This window comes from Callithrix jacchus, chromosome 8 (genome assembly GCF_049354715.1).
Source record: "Callithrix jacchus isolate 240 chromosome 8, calJac240_pri, whole genome shotgun sequence".
Taxonomy (NCBI): Eukaryota; Metazoa; Chordata; class Mammalia; order Primates; family Cebidae; genus Callithrix; species Callithrix jacchus.
Window position 1 is genome coordinate 21562688 of NC_133509.1, and position 21934 is coordinate 21584621.

Genomic DNA, 21934 nt, shown 5'->3' on the forward strand with positions numbered 1-21934 from the left:
GGGTAGAGCCCCGATTCCAGCCAAGACGCCATAGGACATAAGTGAGCGTGGAGCGCAAAACGGCTACCCAAGCACAATTCTGGAAGACCGAAGGGCCGTTCTTCCACCTCTTAAATTTCCCGGGAGCCACGCCCCTCAACGGCCCGCTTTGGATTCCAAGGAGTCGCGCCGGAAGTGACCTCACGGAGGTGGCGAGGAGACGTGGGGGAGCTTCCGGCGGCGGCGTCGGTGGTTACCGCCGAACAGTGAGGGTAGACGTGGTGAGAGCCCCTCTTTGGGTCCCCTGGTGTTCTGTGGTCGACTTGGTGGTGGTGTGCGGAGGAGCTCGAGGCCCGTCGGCTCGGAGGTGGGAACCACGGGAGGCAGCTGGTTTGTGGACGCTCGTGGGAGGGGGCTTCCGGGGTTGCCAGCCGGAGTTGCTTTAGACTTCGGAGTTCCAGGCCTTGTAGACCTTTATTGAGGCGGGCACGAGATGGTGGCTTCATCGGGTACGCTGGGGTCTAGGTACTACGGGTGGCCGCAGGAGTTTGGTTTGAGGTGGGAGGCTGAGGACTGCAGGATTCTAAATAGTAAGGGGATTGTGAGAGGAGTGAGGCATTAGCGGCTTGGGCCCTTAGTCCAGGCTTCTTGGTGGCTGCTGCAGTTCATTGGCTCAGTCACTCATTGCTTGGTGCCTCAGTTTCCCATTGCATAATGAGATACGGTGGCAGAGAAGAACGCTAGTGCCACATCCATGACTGATAGTTTGAGGACGGAGGTGAACTGGAGTGTAGAAAAAGAGGGTGCCCGAGAAATTTATACTTACCAGGGCACATCTGAATCCCAGAAGTTATCCCTGGATTCATTTCTGCCTTTGGTGCCAGTCTGTGGTTCTTACCAGTACTCTTTGTGTGATATTGATTGTATTTATCAATACTTGACTTGTTGAGTGGTTAAAGTGTTTTTGGTTTGTGGGAGGCATAGCCCTTGTAGGCTTGGTCAGTTGATTTTTAATTAATCTTCCAATAGCAGTTGCTTCGGTTAGCTTTGCAATTGGGAGATTAATTGATAATTAACTGACCAAGCCAACAATCTTCTCCTGTGGTTTCAGATGAGGAACTCACGACCCAGAATGGTTTTTCTTCTCTTCCCTAGCCACAGATCAAACTGATTTCAGTCTGCTGTCTTAAATACAGGTCTTTACCCCACCAAAACAGAAATGACTGTCTCCAGGCAGTTTAGTATTTCAACTGGACACGCAGATGGTTCCTAATCTTTTTTTTTTTTAATGAATGACGGATTAGGTGTACTGAGCACAAAATTCTGTTAGTTTATTTCTCTGTATGATGTAAAAATGGTTGTAAAAACATGACTTTTTGTTTACTACGGATTTCTTGGTAGAGCCTCCTTGGCGTAGGGCTGTGGGGCTAGAAAAGTGTCAGAAATTTTTGACCTGTGACCCACAGTTAGATACATTTTTCATCATGACTTATTGTGCCCCTACACAGTGTGTACACACACACATCCTGATTAAAAGTTTACTTACTTTTTCTACAGAAGATACACTCTAAAAAAACTTTGGTTGCAACTCACTAAGTTGAGTCTGACCCTTAATAGGTCATGACGTATAGTTTAAAACATACCAACTCCCAGCACTTTGGGAGGCTGAGGCGGTTGGATCACCTGAGGTCAGGAGTTCGAGACCAGCTTGGCCAACATGGTGAAACCCCATCTCTACTAAAAATACAGAAATTAGCTGGGTGTGGTGGTGGACGCCTGTAATCCCAGCTACTTGGGAGGCTGAGGCAGGAGAATCACTTGAACCCGGGAGGCTGTGGTTGCAGTGAGCCAAGATTGTGCCGTTGCACTCTATCCTGGGTGACAAGAGTGAAACTCCATCTTGGAAAAAAAGTAGAAAAGAAAAATATTACACTAGGGCCGAGTGCAGTGGTGGGAGGATTGCTTAAGGCCAGCCTGGGCAACACAGTGAAACCCTGTCTCTAAGAAAAACAACATTGGAAAGTGTTTAAAATCATTGCCATTCGTGAGATTCTGTAATTAATGCAATATGGAAGAAGTGTCATTTTTCTTTTCTTATCCAGAGAAGGGCTTACTAGAGTTCTCCTAAATTCAGCAGAACAACAGGACAGGACATCCAAATTCTATCTCAAAGAAGCGTAGTGACCATAATAGTCACTGCGCTCCTGATAGTGTGTCAGAATTTTTAGCAAGGCATTTATTAAGTCTTATGATAATCGAGTGGGCGAGATGGAGGAATTTGCCAAATTGTGGTAGGACTAGATGGAGTCATGAGTTTTAGCATCTATATCTAGAGAGGTTTGATGTGTGGACATTACTTACGGCTGGAATTCTGGTGATCTAAACTGGAGTTTCATCACTTTCTTTATACACTTTATGTATTTGAAACCTTAGCTAGAAAGTTTGCTTATTGGATTTGGTGCCTTTATGAAGTAAAGCAAGGATCATTTGGTTGATGATTGCCAGAATGCTAAAACTTCTCACTATATTTGCTCAGTGTTTAATGAAATGGAAGAAGCATGTATAAATGTGAGAAATTGCACTTGGGTCCAAAAAAGTCAACTATAACCTATTGGGGGAGGGTGGAGATGTGACCTCACAGGAGTTCTTGTAATAAAAAGATTTGATATCTCAATCACCAGTCAGTGGTGTGGCCAAGAAAGCTGTGAGAAGTACTGATGTGACCTGCGTTAGTATATTGTATTAGGAGAATGCAAAATCTAGAATTAGAAAGGTTGCATCACTGGTAGGCTTGTACCTGAATATTAGGTCTGCATCTAGGTGTGCTAAGAGTAAATTTATGGGCAGAAATCAAGTCTGAAGATATGATGGTATTGCTTTGGCATGAATGGTTATTTTTCTCATTGTCATTTCAGGCTTACAGGTATACGCTGGGTCATTGGTCTTAAAACATTTCTGTTAGAGAGTTTCTGGAAGACTGGGGAGTCTGTTAGATCTTATATCCTTTTCAGTTGGCACCTGAAACTTTGCATCATAGATTTAAATAGTGTAAGTATTTTATTTATTTGTTTATTTATTGAGATGGAGTTTCGCTTTTCTTGCCCAGGCTGGAGTGCAGTGGCTTAATCTTGGCTCACTGCAACCTGCACCTTCCAGGTTCAAACGATTCTCCTGCCGCAGCCTCCCTAGTAGTTGGGATTACAGGTGCCCACCACCACGCCTGGCTAACTTTTTTTGCATTGTTAATAGAGATGGGTTTCACCATGTTGGCAGGCTGGTCTTGAACTTTTGACCTCAGGTGATCCACCCACCTCAGCCTCCCAGAGTGCTGGGATTATAGGCGTGAGCCACTGCACCCAGCCAGTATTTTATTTTAAATAGTTTAGGATGTAATTTCTAACAAGTAAATATTGACTTCTTAAATATAAAATTATCTAGGCCAGGCGCATTGGCTCATGCCTGTAATTCCAACACTTTGGGAGACTGAAGCGGGCCTATCACCTGAGGTGGGGAGTTAAGACCAGCTTGGCCTGAACATGGAAAAACCCTGTCTCTACTTAAAAAAAAAAAATAGCCGGCTGTGGCAGCGCATGCCTGTAATCCCAGCTACTGGGGAGGTGAGGCAGAAGAATTGCCCAAACCCAGGAGGCAGAGGTTACAGTGAGCCAAGATCGTGCCATTGCACTCCAGCCTGGGCAAGAAGAGCGAAACTCCATCTCAAAAAAAAAAAAAAAAAAGCAGTATATGTATTTTTTTTACAATACAAATTGATAGAATATAATTTGATGTTTGAAAAACATACTACTAACCTTCTGAAGCAAAGATTGTAAGATGTATAACACAGTGTATTCCATTACTTGATTTTCAGATGTTAAACACATCTTGCATTTGCGAAATGAACCCCAGTTAGTCATGTATATACTGCTTTTTACGTATAGATGGATTCAGTTTGCTAACATTTTGTTAAGAATTTTGTGACTATGTTTATGACGGATATTGGTCTGAAGATTTCTTTTTTTGCGTCATCTTTGGCCTTAGTAGCAGAGTAATTACCACCTCATAAAACGAATTGGGAAATGTTCCTTCCTCCTGTTTTCTGAAAGAGTTTGTGTAGGATTTATATTATTTCTTATATGTTTCATAGGATTTACCAGTGAAGTCCTTTGGGCCTGAGTTTTTCTTTCATGAAGATTTTACTAAATATCTTAATGTACTTAATTGAGTTTGTTTTGGTGATTTTTTTTTTTTTTATCATTCTGGGGGTTTGTCCATTACATATTTTTCCTTTTTGAACTTGTATCCATTCCACTTTCCAACAGAATTTTATCCTAAAGCAAAAGTCAGTAAACTTTCTGTGAAAGGCCAGATGACCACAAAGGCCCTCATGGTTTCTGTGATTACTGCTTAACTCTCATTGTAATGAGAAAACAGCCATAGACAATATGTGGTCAGGTGCAGTGGCTCATGCCTGTAATCCCAGCACTTTGGGAGGCTGAGGCAGGTGGATCATCTGAGCTCAGGCATTCAAGACCATCCTGAGATGGTGAAACCCCATCTCTGCTAAAAATACAATAATTAGCTGGGCGTGGTGGCAGGCGCCTGTAGTCCCAGCTACTCGGGAGGCTGAGGCAGGAGAATCGCTTGAACCCAGGAGACAGACGTTGCAGTGAGCCAAGATCACACCACTGCACTGCACCCCAGCCTGGGTGACAGGGTGAGACTCTGTCTTCAAAAAAGAAAAAAAAAGAAAACAGCCGTAGATAATATGCAAGCATTTGCGTGTAATTGTGTTCCAATAAAACTTTATTGGTAGCAGACCCGATCTGGCTTAGGGCTATAGTTTTCCTCCTCATCCTAAAATAATATATTTTATGCTTGAAAATTTAAAATTGATCATCTAGTTGTCCACACAGATCAGGTTTATGAGAGTAGTGTGGAAGTTGATTCCCTTGCTTGCATATCTGGACTTGATTTCCAAGATGTTGTAGAAGGAATTCATGTATTTTTGTAATTTTGTTTGGGTGAGAAGTGAGGTGGCCCTCCCTCACAGTATCATTTTCCAGGGCCATAACTTAAGTTCCCTATGTGACCAGTATTCTTTCTGCCAAAAGAAGACATTTGAACTAAAAATTTTTATGTAGTAGACACTATATGGATTATCTCATTTAATCTTAAAATAATCCAGTATCTTAATCTTAAAATAATCCATGTAGTGGTTCTATGAGATAGGGGTATAACTGGCATAATTCTCTACAGATGAGGCAGTTGAGACTCAGATTAGGTAATTTGCCCAGGTGGTAATACTGGTTAGTAAGGAAGTACAGAAGTGAATGGGTACTGTACTGTGATGTCTGATTTCTTTTCTTCGAGACAGAGCCTTTTGCTCTGTCACCCATGCTGGAGTGCAGTAGTGCGATCTTGGCTCACTGTAACCTCCACCTCCTGCCACTTCTGACTAATGTTTTGTGTTTTATCTAGAGACAGGGTTTTGCCATGTTGCCCAGGCTGGTTTTGAACTCCTTAGGCTCAGGCAGTCAGCCCTCCTTGATCTCCCAAAGTGCTAGGATTCCAGACACTAGCCACCAGAGGTGTGAGCCACCACACCCAGCATGATTTCAGAATTTTATTATCTTTCCACCTTGCTGCCTTTTATGGAAGATAGAGGTTTAGTACTAGGATTGTGCTGGATTTCTTTTTCTGGGGGTGGGGGTGGAAACAGTCTTGCTGTGTTGCCCAGGCTGGTTTGAAACTCCTGGCCTCAAGTGATCTTCCTGCCTCAGCCTCCCAAAGTGCTGGGATAGGGCCAGTGCCATCATGCTTAGTTGGGTATTTTCTTTTAAGATCTCTGCCATTCCCAATATTTTGATTCAACAAATACCTTTCTTGTTGTGTGGAACGATTCCTAGTTTTTCATAAATCTGTAACTACTCATTCATCCACAGCTGTTAGTTATAATTGCTTTTAGGAAGCCAAGGGGTTGTTCATTGGATCTGAATGCTGTGAGTTCTGTCTTATGTGGCACAGGAGATGGAAGTAGCTAGATTTGTAATTGGCAGCTTGTTTATTTGTAATTTATGGATCATTTGGGCAGCTGCCTCAGTAATATAATAGATGGAAGAGTGTTTAGCACTACCTGATTTTGTTATCCAAAGGCTTATCAGAGTAATAATAAAGTCCCATTACTTACCTGGCATTCAGTAGTCTGGAAATCCTGATAGTTCAGTATTTGAGCAAAATAGTACCATAATTAAAAGTAATATGGAAAATCCTGATTATGATTATGTGACATCTTTGGCTCCCTTCCTAGCTACACAGATTGTTAGGATAGATTTTAATAACAAGTTGGCAAAAAAAGTGTTAGCTGGCCGGGCGCGGTGGCTCAAGCCTGTAATCCCAGCACTTTGGGAGGCCGAGGCGGGTAGATCACGAGGTCAACAGATCAAGACCATCCTGGTCAACATGGTGAAACCCCGTCTCTACTAAAAATTACAAAAAATTAGCTGGGCACGGTGGCGCGTGCCTGTAATCCCAGCTACTCAGGAGGCTGAGGCAGAAGAATTGCCTGAACCCAGGGAGCGGAGGTTGCGGTGAGCCGAGATTGCGCCATTGCACTCCAGCCTGGGTAACAAGAGCGAAACTCCGTCTCAAAAAAAAAAAAAAAAAAAAAAGTGTTAGCTGCGCCAACATTGCATGAAAAAAAAAGTCTTACATTGGTGTATACTACACAGAAGAATTAGTTCTTTTTAGAATTGGAATTGTTTGAAGGATTCATTTCATGAATAGGCTTTACAGGAAAGGGGTGTGTGTGTGTGTGCGCGCGCACGCGTATGTGTGTGTATATATATATAATTGTACATCAAATCCTGTTACCAAACATCAGGAAGTAGTAGAGGAATGTATTAATGAGATGAAAGATATTCCAATAGTATAAGAACAAAGTGATAAGTGAATTAAAGTGTCCTTACCTGCAGGTGTGTAAGAAATAGAGGCAGAAGGAAGACAAATAATACTAAATGAACTTTAGTAGCAAGTTTTGGACTGAATAGTAATTCACAACATTTCTGAATTCAATAGTCATTATAATTTTAGGAATAATTTATTGGGAGAAAAACTATCAGTGAAGCAAGAGTACTTAAATGTGTTTAAGAAAACATCAAAACCATTGCACCCCTACCAGAATAAGTTAAAGAGAACAATAGTTCCAAATTTTGGCGAGATGAGGAGCAAAAGGAACTTTCTTGTGGTGAGTTGTGTAAATGTAGATGGTACTATAAGATGGTACAACCACTTTGGAAAACTGGCAGTTCCTACTAAAGTCATAAATATAATATGACTTTCTGTGTTATATGCCCCACAGAAGTGGATGCATTTGTCCACAAAAATATATTGTATACAATATATAAGAATATTATTTGTAATAGCTCAGAACTAGAAATAATCCAAGTGTATATCAGCAGTAGAATGGATAAACATATTGAAGCATACTTACAGAAAACAGCACAGCCATGAGAAAGAATAAACTTCTGATGCATCCAATAATAGGGATGAATCTCAGAAATGTACTTATTTTTTTGAGACACTGTCTTGCTCTATCATCCATACTGGAGTACAGTGGCAGGATCTTGGCTCACTGTAACCTCCGCCTCCCCAGATCAAGTGATTCTCATGCCTCAGTCTCCTGAGTAGCTGGGATTACAGGCATGTGCCACCACACCCAGCTAATTTTTTGTATTTTTAGTAGAGACGGTTTTGCCATGTTGGCCAGGTTAGTCTTGAATTCCTGACATCAAGTGATCCACCCACCTTGGTGTCCCAAGGTGCTGAGATTACATGGGTGAGCCACCACACTCGGCCTCACAGATATACTTTTGAGCAAAAGAAGCCAAATACTCTAACAGAGAACCTTTATGATTCTGTTTATATGAAGTTCAAAATCAGGCTCAAATAAATTTTCATGATGTCAGAATAATAACTACCTGTAGGAGGACACACTGGAGCTTTTGAGATGTTGGAAATAGTCTATCTTGTTTGGAGTGGTGGTCACATGGGTGAATTGATATGTAAAGTTTCATGAAAGTGTACACTTAAAATATGTAGACTGACGTACTGTATATGTTCTACTTTGATAAATAAAAGACAGCAAGATTGGTTCCTTATAGCTCCTATGGCTCCTGTACCTCTTTGGACATGGAGATGTTAGGTCTATAATTGATGAAGCCCCTTCCCTAGTCTTATTAGGAACCCAGTTGATGGCACTGTACTTGTTTTAGCTTTACTGTTTTCTGTAAATAACAGAGTTTTCCTTATAACCTTTTCAATGAGTTTGGAATAATGCATTAATGTATTTTATCAAGGGAAGTTTCTGAGGAAAGGGCAGTTTGTTACACATTCAGTGGTTATATTTTTTAAAGTTTCTATTAATATTAACTACAGGCCTGGGCACAGTGACTTACGCCTGTAATCCTAGCACTTTGGGAGGCAGAGGTAGGCGGATTACCTGAGGTCCGGAGTTCGAGACTAGCCTGGCCAACATGGCAAAAAACCATCTCTACTAAAAATACAAAAAATTATCTGGGCATGATGGTGTGCACCTGTAGTCCCAGCTACTTGGGGAGGCTGAGGCAGGAGAATCACTTGAACACAGAGGCAGAGGTTTAGCTGAGCTGAGATGGCACCACTGTACTCCAGCCTGGGTGACAGCAAGACTCTGTCTCAAAAAAAAAAATATATATATATATATATACACACACACACACACACACACATTTACACACACATGCACACAATATATACACATACATATATATAAAACATAGAAAAACACTTAACTAGTATCCACATTTTCAAAGTATTAAAAATTCTATTCAGTTACTGTTACCATAATATAAACTTTAATGTAAACATCAGTGTCTTAAAGATATGTGTTGAATAAAGAAGTAAAAGCCTTTTCACATCTGGTTAATTCCTGGCACTGTTTATTCTGTATCTAAGCATCAGAGTAGAATTATGATGGATTACAAATGATAGGAAAGGAAACTTACACTTTGTGACATTAGGCAAAGGTTGATTGGGAAGGGAAGAGAAGCCTAAAATGTATATTTTGTGCCCTTTTACCATCATTTTTACTGTCAAAATTGTGTTGCACTGAAAATTCACCCAAGGGCTGGGTGCGGTGCGATGACTCAAGCCTGTAATCCCAGCACTTTGGGAGGCCAAGGTGGGCGGATCACCTGAAGTCAGGAGTTTTAGACCAGTCTGGCCAACATGGTGAAACCCTATCTAATAAACACTATCTAATAAAAATACAAACATTAGCTGGATGTGGTAGTGGGCTACTCTGGAGGCTGAGCCAGGAGAATTGGTTGAACCTGGAAGGTGGAGGTTGCAGTGAGCCAAGATGACACCACTGCGCTCCAGCCTGGGCGATAGAGTGAGACTCCGTCTCAAAAAAAAAAGAAAATGTACTCAATTCCACCCAGTCTCAGATTCTGTTTTTTTTTTTTTTCGATCTCAGATTCTTACAGATTACTTGATCATTGTTGCAACTCAGTGATGGGTATGTGGGGGTTCATTGAGCCATTCTCTCTGCATTTGTTATGTTTAAAATTTTCTGTAATAAAGTGTAAAAACAACAAAAAAAAAGCCTTATGGGTGAGCTTGTTAATTCATTGTTCTTTTAATCTTCGGTTCTATCAGCATAGTTTTTTGATACTTGCTTGGTTAGATCACTAGGTAACTAGCTAGAGTTTGATTAATCCCTAGAGCTGGACTCTTTCAGACTTCATGTTTCTGATGAGACATACTCTCTCTCTCTTTTTTTTTTTCTTTGTTTTCTGAGACAGGGTCTTTCTGTGTTGCCCAGGCTAATCTTGAACTGCTGGACTCAGGTGATCCTCCTGCCTTGACCTCCCAAACTGCTGGAATTACAAGTGTGAGCCACCACGCTCAGCCAAGATGTACTCTTTTACCAGAGGAGTGCTTTATTTTTTATTTTTTTTCGAGATGGAGTCTTGGTCTGCCCAGGCTGGAGTGCAATGGTGTGATCTCAGCTCCTGAGTAGCTGGGATTACAGGTGGGTGCCACCACACCCAGCTAATTTTTGTATTTTTAGTAGAGACAGGGTTTCACCATATTGGCCAGGCTGGTCTTCAACTCCCAACCTGGTGATCTGCCCATCTTGGCCTCCCAAAGTGCTGGGATTTCAGGTGTGAGCCACCACACATGTCCCAGGAGTGCTTTATATGCTTTTTTTCCCCCTTTCCCTTCTCTTATTTATTTATTTTTGAGACGGAGTCTCATTCTTGTTGCCCAGGCCGGAGTGCAGTGGCGTGATCTCGGCTCACTGCATGCATCCTTTACCTCCCAAGTTCAAGTGATTCTCCTGCCTCAGCCTCCCAAGTAGCTCCCAATTACAGGCATGCGCCACCACGCACAACTAATTTTGTATTTTTAGTAGATAGGGGGTTTCATTATGTTGGTCAGGCTTGTCTTGGAACTCCTGACCTCATGTGATCCACCTGCCTTGGCGTCCCAAACTTCTGGAATTACAAACATGAGCCACTACGCTCAGTCAGGACATACTTTTACCAGAGGAGTGCTTTATATGCTTTTTTGTCCCTTTCCCTTCTTTTAGACTCTACACTTTATGTATGTATATGTCTAAAATTAGTATTTGAAAACAGCTTCAAGTGCTGGTTTCTTTTTTTAATGTAAAAACACTGAACCAGTGTTTGACTTTGTGCCTAACATATGTATTTATATTCATCTGCTAGCTTTTTCCTGACTTCCTTCTGTGTGTAGGGAAGTGTTAGGTTTCATATCTTATATAGGATTTTGCATAGAGTGTGCTTAAGGATACTGTATTTTTAGAACCATTTTCGAAAAGAGGCAAGACATTTAGATGTAAATATGTAGGTACTCTAGATTTTGACTGTTTAACTTCTGTCACATTATTTCTAATTCATTCATTGATTGAATAAATATTTATTGACTTCTTCCACTCTAGGCACTCTTACTGACTGAACAAGACAGACAAGGTCCTTTGCCCTATTCTAGTGGGGTGACACATACTATATATCTCTATTTTTTGTTTGTTTTTTTGAGACAGGGTCTCGCTCTGTCATCCAGGCTAGGGTGCAATGGCAAGATCATGGCTCTTTGCAGCCTTGACTTCCTGGGCTCAAGCAGTCCTTCTGTCTCAAGCAGTCCTCTTGTCTCAGCCTTCTGACTAGCTGTAGCTTGTATTACAGGCGTGTGCCACCATGTCTGACTAGTTTTAAAAAATTTTTTTTGCAGAGATGGAGTCTCCCCGTGTTGCCTAGGCTGGTGTCCCACCTTGGCCTCCTAGAGTGCTGAGATTACAGGCATGATGCACCATGCCCGACCAACACACACAAACAAGATAATTCATATAGTGATTGATTTTGAGATCATAACAGGAGTTGAGGTGTTGGAGAATAATGATGAATAGCCACGTTAGATTGGGTAGACAGGGAAGGCTTCTTTGAGATGGTAACATTTTACCAGATGCCAGAAAGGCAAGATGGAACTAACCATTCATAGGGCTTGGTCAAGTGTTCTAGGAATCCCTTGTGCAAAATTTGGGAGGCCTTGGCCTCCCAAAATGCTAGAATTACAGGCATGAGCCGTTGTGCCCAGCGTAAAAATTTATTTTTAGTTGTTTGCTTCTATTATATAGAATATAGTTGTTTTTTCTACATTGAACATATATCCTGTGACCTTGCCAAATTTCCTTATTCTAGTAGGACTTTTTATGGATTGACTATATACAGCCAATTATATCATTGCAAATAAAGACAGTTTTACTTTCCACTTTTTTTTCCTGTCTTAATGCACTGGCTAGGACCTACAGTTGTTGAATAGAAGTACAAGTGGTAAGAGTGAACATCCTTGCCTCATCCCCAGTATTAGGGGACAAGCATTTATTTCATCTCCACCTTTTTTTTTTTTTTTTTTTAAAAGACAAGGCCTCAGCTGGGCATGGTAGCTCACACCTGTAATCTTAGCACTTTAGGAGGCCAAAGTAGGTGGATAGCTTGCTCAGGAGTTGGAAACCTGGGAAACATGGCAAAACCCCATGTTACAGAAAATACAGAAATTACCCAGGTGTGGTGGTGTGGGCCTGTAGTCCCAGCTTCTCAGGAAGTTGAGGTGGGAGGATCAATTGAGTGTGGGAGGTCAAGACTAGCCTGGGAAACAAAGTGAGATCCTGTCTCTACAAAATATATAAAAAATTAGCTGGATATGGTAGCACATACCTATACTCCCAGCTACTCAGGAGGCTGAGGTGGGAGGATCACTTGAACCCAGGAGGCTGTAGTGAACCAAAAAAAAAAGAAGAAAAGAAACAAAATATATAAAATAAAGACAGTGTCTGGCTCTGTAGTCACCCAGGCTGGAGTGCAGTGGTATGATGATAGCTCACTGTAGCCTCAAACTCCTGAGCTCCATGATCCTCTTGCCTCGGCCTCTGAAAGTGCTAAGATTACAAGTGTGAACCACCACACCTGGCCTATTTCACCATTAAGTATGATGTTAGCTGTAATTGTTTTGTAGGTGCCAGCTTTCCCTCCCCTTTTTAAATATTGTGAATGATGGTTAGATTTTGTCAATTTATCTTTCTGCATTTATTGATATGATTATATATGATTTCATCACTTATTTTGTTAATGTGATGGAAAGCATTGTTTTTTTTTTTTTAATTAAACTTCTGAGATAGTTGTAGATTCATATGCCATTGTAAATAATACAGAGATATTCTTTATACCTACCAGTTTTCCCTGTTGGTAACATCTTGGAAAGCTATAATACAGTATCACTACTAGGATATTGGCATTGATATAGTCAAGATGTAAAATATTTTCATTACTACAAGAGTCCTTCATGTTGCCACTCAGTCACAGTGAGGGCAGTGATGTGACTTCAGCTCACTATGACCTCTGTCTCCTGGGTTCCAGTGATTCTCCTGCCTCAGCCTCCCTAGTAGCTGGAACTACAGGCACTCGCCACCATGCCCGGCTAGTTTTTGTATTTTTAGTAAAGATGGGGTTTCACCATGTTGGCCAGGCTAGTGTTGAACTCCTGACTTCAGGTGATCCACCACCCTCAGCCTCCCAAAGTGCTGGGATTACAGGCATGAACCACCGTGCCCGGCCCTATTCTTCATTTCTATAGCTTTGTCATTTTAAGAGTGTTACACAAATGGAATTCATACAGAATACAACCTCTTGGGGTTGGCATTTTTACTTTTTGTCCCATGGTCAGGAGTCAGCTGGGTCGTTTCCAGTTTGTGGCTTTTTTGAGTGTGATATAAACACTTGTGTATAGGTCTTTGTGTGAACCGAAGTCTTCCTTTCTCTCGGATAAATGACCAGGAGTACAACTGCTGCGTCATACTCTAGTTGCATGTTTAGTTTTCTGGAGTTTTTTCTCAGTTGCTCAGGCTAGAATGCAGGGTGCAATCATGGCTTACTGCAACCTCCACTTCCCGGGTTCAAGCGATTCTCTTGCCGTAGCCACTCAAGTAGCTGCAGTTACAGGTGTGTGCCACCATGTCTGGCTAATTATTGCTTTTTTTTTTTTTTTTTTTTTTTTTTTTTAGTAAACTGCCAGGGTGTTTTCCAAAGTGGCTGTACTAATTAATAGTTGTACTAGCAATGTATGAGTGATCCATTTTTTCCACATTCTTTCTAACACCTGGTGTTATCACTATTTTAGCCATTTTGAAAGATGTATGTTCTAGATACTAGTCCTTTGTCTTTGTCAGATAATGTGATTTGCAAGTATTTTCTCCCAGTCTGTAGCCTGTCTTTTGTGGAATAAAAATTTTTAATTTTCAAGAAGTCTAGTTGATCAGCTTTTCTTTTTATGGATTGTGCTTTAGGTATCGAGTCTAAGAACTCTTTGCCTACCCCTAGATCTTGAGGGTTTCTCTTACGTTTTTTCTAAAAGTTTTAGAGTTTGATGTTTTACACTTAAGTTCATGATTCATTGTTGGAAACAGATGGTCGGTGCCACAAAGAAAATTGAGCGCTGAGACAAAGGATTTCTTAGCAAAGCAATTTTTACTTCCTGCACTGCAGGAAGGGTACGCTCGCTAGCCATCTTACCATGAGAGTACAAAGAACAAAGGAAAAACAGACATTTATTCTTTACACATTAGGGGTTGTCCTTATTGCTGGGTCTGATTTCCATAGGTTGGAGTCAGACCTCATGATTTAAAGTAAAACCTGATTGGTTGATAACTCAAAACTTTTTTAAACACGTAAGGGCCATAGGCTATGAGCTGGGACGTGCCTATGAGTACATTCAGCACGGGTATTTTGGTTAACGTACAAGGACATAGCATATACTACGTTCCTGTAAGCATGGCATGTCAACTGCTACATAGGATAGAGCTTAACAGAGAGTTGCTAGCAAATTTATTCTTTAATAAGAAAAGAAACTTTGAGGAGAGACTTTTCTTCTTCCCACAGTTCCCTCTTCTGTCTCTCCCTTTTACACTTAGTCTATCAGAATCTTCAACATGGTTTAACTTTCTTTCTTTCTTTTTTAACATTTTGCTGGCTGGAGTTGGGCTTGCCTTAGGCTGCCATAGTTGCTGCTCATGCTTCTGGTCTCATGCGCCTGTGGCCTCCTTGGGGCACAGGTGGCCAGGCAGGGGGAGCTGCACATGTCTGCCCCGCTAGGTTCAGTGCATGGCCTCTGACCATCTTGCTGCTGCGGCCGTTGCTCAACCAGGTTGTTCCAGCCTCTCCCCTTGCCTCTGTGGCCAGGGGCCTTGCCAGCAACCTCCGCCGGGCTGCTTTATGCTCAGCCCCAGGCAGGCCCCAGCGTTCCTCAGGTGCACCACCCTGCTCTGGCGGGGTGTGCTGCCACTCAGAGCTACCTGGCCCCTGTGCACCTGCAACCTTGCCTCCCTGGGCCCTGCCCCATAAGGGTGGCTGACCCAGCTGCAGGCATTGCTGCAGCTGCCTCAAGAGCCTTTACTGGGGCTCCTCTGGAGCTGTCTTGGCCATGCTTGCCTTTCCCCCCCTCTTGATTTTATCCCTGTTTTTGGACTGGTTACTGCTGGTTAGACTTCACCTCTTATCCTAGAGATTTCTTCCCTATCCTGTTTTCCAAAGGCTTGCCATTCTTTTTCCCCAGGGAGGATTTTAACTATCCCCCCTCCCCTGAAGGTCTCTTTCACTATTTTTTACTTTTGCTTTGCTCTTTCTGACCTCTCAGGATATGAAACTATCACAGATCTTTCAGAGAGGAACCACTCACACACTTACACTTACTTAACCTTTAGAATTTTGACTACCAACTAAGTACTTTGTTTACCCTCTTTGTGACATTTCCTACCTTGGTTTGTGCACAAAGTTTGAAGCCTTTTTCCCTCCTTGCTGAGAGACCAGGTTGATTTATTCCTCACACCAGATAGGTCTTGGCTCTTGGCCTGCTGCAACAAGGAGGGGCGGTTAGGCCCCTCCTCACAAGAGAGAGGACTGGAGACCTCCCTGGAGGGGAATGTGTCCCTTCATGGTCGCCAAATTTGTTGGAAGCAGATGCTTGGTGCTGCAAAGAAAAATTAGCATTGAGACAAAGGATTTCCCAGCAAAGCAATTTTTACTTCCTGCACTGCAGGAAGGGTACCCTTGCTAGCCATGTTGACACAAGAGTACAATGAATAAAGGAAAAGCAGACATATTTATTCCTTACACATTTGGGGTTGTCCTTACTGCTGTGTCTAATTTCTGTTGGTTGGAGCCAGACCTCAAGATTTAAACTAAAACCTGATTGGCTAATAACTGAAAACTTTTTAAACAGGTGAGGGGCATGGGACGTGCCTGTGAGCACGTCCAGCACAGATATTTTGGTTAAACTACAAGGCCGTAGAATATACTACATGCCTGTAAGCATGGCATGTCTAACAGCTACATAGGGTAGGGTTTAACAAAAAGGTTAGAAATTTTATTCTTTAACAAGGAAGGAAACTTTGAAAAAAAAACTTTTCTACTTCCCACATCCATTCTGAGTAAATTTTCGTGCAAAATGTGAAACTTAGTTTGAGGTTCATTTTTTTTTTTTTGCTCATGGATTTCCATGTGCTCCAGCACTATTTGTTGTAAAAGCTATGCTGCCTGCATTGAACTGTTTTTTGCACTTTGTTAGAAATCAGTTGGGTGTATTTTTGTGAGTCTGTTTCTGGGTTCTGTCTTCCATTTTATTGATTTACATGTCTGTGCCTCTGTCAGTACTACATAGTCTTATTATAGCTGTGTAAGTCTTGAAATCAAGTAGACTGATTGTTCCTAGTTTCTTATAAAATAATTTAGTGGCTGGGTGCAGTGGCTCATGCCTGTAATCCCAGGACTTTGGGAGGCTGAGGCGGGTGGATCACTCAAGGTCAGGAGTTCAAGACCAGCCTGGCCAATATGGGAAAACCCCATCTCTACTAAAAATACAAAAATTAGCCAGGCATGGTGGCAGGCACCTGCAATCCCAGCTACTTGGGAGGTGAGTTAAGAGAATTGCTTGAGCCTGAGAGGCAGAAGTTGCAGGGAGCTGAAATCACACCACTGCACTCCATCCAACCTGGGCAACAGAGTGAGACTTCATCTCAAAAAAAAGGGAAATTAGCTGTTTTAGTTCCTTTACCTTTCCATGTAAATTTTAGATATATCTACAAATTTTGCTGGGATTTTGCTAAGGATTGCATTGATCTTTTATACCAATTTGGGGAGAATTTGCATACTTTATGTTGAGTCTTTTAATCCATGAACATGTTATACCTGTTATATTTAGCATTTTTATTTTTTTCTCAGTGTTGCATAGTTTTCAGTGTATAAATCCTGTACCCCCCTTTTTTTTAGATTTACACCTAACTGCGTTTTTTGAGCAATTATAAATGGTACTATATTTTAAATTTCAGTGCTCACGTGTTCATTGCTAGTATACTGAAGTAAGATTGACTTCTGTATGTTTATCTCGTATCCCACAGTCTTGCTGAACTCACTTGTTCTAAGACTTTTTGTAGCTAATGGGCATTTTCTACATAGACAGTCATGTCATCTGCAAATGGAGACAGTTCTGTTTTTTCCTTTCCAACCTGTAGCCCTTTTATATCTATTTTTTTTGCCTTATGGCAAGAACTTCTAGGGCTATATTGAGTTAGAGTGGTGAGAGTGGACATCCTTGCCTTGCTCCTGTTCTTATGGGGAAAGCATTCAGTCTCTCCCCATTTAGTATAATGTTAGCTGTAGGGACTTTTTAGATGCTCTTTCCCAGATTGATGAAGTTCCTCCCTGTTCCCATTTTTCTGAGAGGCTTTTTGAAAAAAAGAATGAATGGGTGTTAAATTTTGTCAAATGCATTTTCTGTGTCAGTTGCTATGAACATGTGTTTTTCTTATTTAGCCTGTTAATACAGTAGATTATATTGACTGGTTTTCTGATATTGAGTCAGCATTGCATCCTTGGAATAAACTCCACCTGGGTGTGGTGTATAATTTTTTTTTCCCCCAAGATGGAGTCTTGCCCTGTCACCCAGGCTGGAGTGCAGTGGTGTACTCTCAGCTCACTGCAACCTCTTTCTCCTGGATTCAAGGAAATCTCCTGCCTCAGTCTACCACGTAGCTGGGATTACAGGTGCCCACTACCACACCTGGCTAATTTTTGTATTTTTAGTGGAGACAGGGTTTCATCGTGTTAGCCAGGGTGGTCTTGATCTCCTCAGCTTGTGATCAGACCACCTCGGTTTCCCAAAGTGCTGGGATTACAGACGTGAGCCACCACACCCAGCCTAAAATTGATTGATTTTTAAAATATCAGACCAACTTTGCATTCTAGGAGTAGAGACCTAAATATACGTGATATTTAGACTTTTAAAATTTATTGCTGGATTTGATTTGTTAATATCTTCTTGAGGATTTTTGGTCTATATTTGTGCAGGATATTGATCTTTTTTTTCCACATCGGAGTTATGCTAGTCACATTGAACAAATTGGGAAGTATTTCATTCTCTTGTGTTTTTCTTTTCTTTCTTATTTTGAGACAGAGTCTTCGGTTTGTCACCTGGGCTGGAGTGCAGTGGTGCAATGTTGGGTCACTGCAGTCTCTACTCCTGGGTTTAAGCCATTCTTTTTTTTATACTTTTGGTAGAGGTGGGGTTTTGCCATGTTGGCCAGGCTGGTCTCGAACTCCTGATCTCAAGAGATCCACCCTCCTCAGCCTCCCAAAGTGCTGGGATTATAGGTATAGGTGTGAGCCACTGCACTCAGCTGTTTTTTTTGTTTTTGCTTTTTTTTTTCATTTTTGTTTTTGTTTTTTTGAGAAGGAGTCTCACTTTGTCACCCAAGCTGGAGTGTAATGGTGTGATCTTGGCTTACTGCAACCACTGCCTCCCAGGTTCAAGCAATATTCCTGCCTCAGCCTCCTGAGTAGCTGGGACTACAGGCGTGTGCCACCATGCCTGGCTAATTTTTGTGTTTTTAGTAGAGACAGGGTTTATTTTGTATTTTCAGTAGAGACCATGTTGGCCAGGCTGGTCAACAACTCTGGACCTCAAGTGGTCTGCCTGCCTTGGTCAAAGTGCTGGGATTACAGGTATGAGCTATTGTGCCCAGCTTCATTTTCCTGTGTTTTCTAAAAGTTTGTATGAGATTGACATTAAATTTTCCTAAAATGTTTGATAAAATTAACTGGTAAAGCTATCCAGTTCAGACTTAGTTAAAAAGAAAAAGCCAGTAGAGCTATCTAGGCCTGGATTTTTCTTTGTTGGCAGATTTTAAGTTACATAATCAATTTGTTTTTTTCTGTTAAATAGACTACTTTTTAGAGCGGTTTTAGTTTCAGGGAAAAAATGGAACCCAAAGTACAGACAGTTCCCATAGATCTCTCTGTTGCCCCTCCAACAAGCCTCCTCTGTTGTCAGCATCCACACCACAGTCACGTTTGTTACAATTGATGAACCTACACTGACATATCATTGTCATCCAGAGTCCGTAGTGAACATCAGGGTTTACTCTTGGTGTTGTACATTCTATGGGTTTTATGGTAGAAAAACCCATTCTATGGGTCTCTAGTAGAAATGACACATATCTACCATTATAGTAACAAACAGAATACCTTCACTGCCCTAAAAGAATTCTCTGTGTTCTGCCTGTTCACCTCCCCTGCCCCCCACCAGCCACTGGCAACCACTGAACCTTTTACTGTCTCCATAGTTTTGCCTTTTCCAGAAAACCTTGTAGCTGGAATCATACAGTATGTATCCTTTTCACATCGGCTTCTTTCACTTAGTAATGTGCTCTTAAGTTTCCTCTATGTCTTTTCATGGCTTGATAGCTCATTTCTTTTTTGTGCTGAATAATATTCCATTGTCTGGATGTGCCACAGTTTATTCATCCATTCACCTACTGAAGGATGTCTTGATTGCTTCCAAATTTGAGCAGTTCTGTAGAAGATTGGTGACGTTTTTGTGACCAGAAATATGCCATAGAAACTAAGCTCATTTATGTCAAATAGCCTATAGTAAAATTGGTTTCATGTTGTGTTGATTTACTTAAAGTCGCAATTACCAAGAACCTGTCGACTATGTTGAGGTCAGGAGTTCTAGACCAGCCTGGGCAACAAGGTGAAACTCTGTCTCTACTAAAAAAAAAATATACAAAAATTAGCCAGGTATGGTGCCATGCACCTGTAGTCCTAGCTATTTGGGAGGCTGAGGCAGGAGAATTGCTTGGACCTGGGAGGCAGAGGCTGCAATGAGCTGAGATTGTGCCACTGCATTCCAGCCTGGGCAGCAGAGCGAGACTCAGTCTCAAAAAAAAGAAAGAAAAATGCATACTCAAAGTGTCTGCATCGTTTTGCATTCCTGTCATCAATGAGTGATGGTTTTTGTTGCTCCACATCCTCGTCAGCATTTGGTGTTGTCAGTGTTTTGAAATTCTTGCCATTCTGACAGGTGTGTAGTGGCATTTCCATTAATTCCCTAATGACATGATGTAGAGCATCTTTTCGTATGCTTGCCTGCTATGTCCATGTCTTTGGTGAAGTCTCCTTTTGGGTCTCTTAGCTCATTTCTTTTTCTTTTCTTTTCTTTTTTTTTTGAGCTGGCATCTCACTCTGTCACCAGGCTGGAGTGTGCAGTGGCACAATCTTGGCTCACTGCAACCTCCACCTCCCGGGTTCAAGCAATTCTTCCACCTCAGTATCCCAAATAGCTGGGACTACAGGTGCTCACCACCACACCTGGCTGATTTTTTTGTATTTTTAGTAGAGATGGGCTTTCACTGTATTGTCCAGGTTGGTCTCTAACTCCTGACCTTGTGATCTGCCTGTCTGGGCCTCCCAAAGTGCTAGGATTACAGGCGTGAGCCACTGCGCCCGGCCTTACTCATTTCTTAATCAGGCTGTTTGTTTTCTTATTGTTGAGTTTTAAGGGTTCTTGGTATATTGTAGATAACAGACCTTTTATCGAATATGTCTTTTACAAATATTTTCTCCGAGGTTGTGTCTTGTCTTATTCTCTTGATAAATTCAGTTTTTAAAATAGACATGCAGCTGTTCAATTTTTTCTTGTCTCAGTTTTGATACCTTTTGTCTAAGAATTTCCCGATTTTGTCTAGTTGTCAAATTTACTGGGGTAAAGTTATTTTTTTTTAATGTCTATGATGTCTCTTTGTTCATTTCTGATATTAATAATATGTGTTTTATCTTTTTTCTTGATTAGTTAGGGGTTTACCAACTTTATGATTTTCAAAGAACTAATTTTGTTTTATTTTTCTTAGTTGCTTTTTATTTTATTGGTTTCTGCTCTTGATTTCCTTTCTGTTAACATCAGGTTAATCTGTTCTTTTTTTTTTTTTTTTTTTTTACTGATATTTAAGATGGAAGCTTAGATCGTCGATTTTAGACCTTTTTTTCCTAATACAAGCACTTAAAGTTATAAATTTCTTCTTTTACGTACTGTATTAAGCATGTCATTCAGAAGTTGATGTTTCATTACAGGTAGGAGGATTGCTTCAGGCCAGGAGCTTGACACTGGCCTGGGCAACACAGTGAGAACTTGTCTCTACAAAAAATTTTTAAAAATTAGCTGGGCATGGTGGCACCAGACTATAGTCCTAGCTACTCAGGAGGCTGAGGTGGGAGGATTGGTTGGGCCTGGGAGGTTGAGGCTACAGTGAGTTATGATGGCACCACTGCACTCCAGGCTAGGTGCCAGAGTTGAGACTCTGTGTCTCTAAATAATAAATAAAATTTTAAAAATAAAATACCCAGAATTTATTACTGTCATCAGCAAGAGGGGCATTATCAGTATTTGTTTTTTTAGTATATTATTTCTCAACCACATGTTCTCTTTGAAAGCATTTTGACGGATTTGTTATTATACAATATAAACAGCTTATAGTTGGTGTGATTTGATGTGTAGAAATACTATCTTTAGAGATCGATCCAAGATGGCCGACCACTAACAGCTCAGGATTGTAGCTCCCAGTGAAAGCCCAGAGAACGAGACGACGCCACTCTTTTAGACAAAATTTCGTCACTCACCGATCAGCCGATTCCCAGTGGAGGAGCCCCACGGGTCGCCAGCGTGACTCTTGTGGCCGCCGCAGCGGTTTTGCCGGCGTCTCGGAGCAGCAGCTCTTCATGCAGAGCCAACGGGACTGCTTCCCCTATTGACCGGAGTTTGGAGCTCCGGGAAGTCAGCCGATTGTTGCGGACTCAAGAGGGAAGCCAGACCAGAGATTCCCGGGCAGAAGAGCACCATCAGTCTTACCGCTGCTATTTAGGCTGCCACAGTGGGTTGCTCGGATCCCAACACTGGGAATCAATAAGTCGGACGTCGACTCAGAAAACTAATTAGAAAGGCGGTTCATCTACAATGAAGGGAAAAAAACAGCCTAAGAAGGCCGAGTATACTCAAAATCGGAACCCATCAG

The 21934-nt window shown here is 41.6% G+C and overlaps 1 protein-coding gene across 9 annotated transcripts in view; it reads left to right on the plus strand.

Moving 5' to 3' along the window:
• Positions 1–201: 201 nt before the first annotated feature.
• The window catches only part of EDC3 (enhancer of mRNA decapping 3), a 67643-nt gene continuing 45910 nt past the window's right edge, over positions 202–21934 (plus strand). For 2 of the 9 annotated variants that reach the window (XM_035261849.3, XM_017976762.5), the window contains exons 1-2: positions 202–346; positions 2895–3027. The gene's annotated coding sequence lies outside the window, so the exon portion shown is untranslated. Of the gene's footprint in view, positions 489–2894; positions 3028–21934 lie in introns of all 9 variants that reach the window. The other 7 variants (XM_078333682.1, XM_078333684.1, XM_035261851.3 and 4 more) reach the window with 4 other exon arrangements.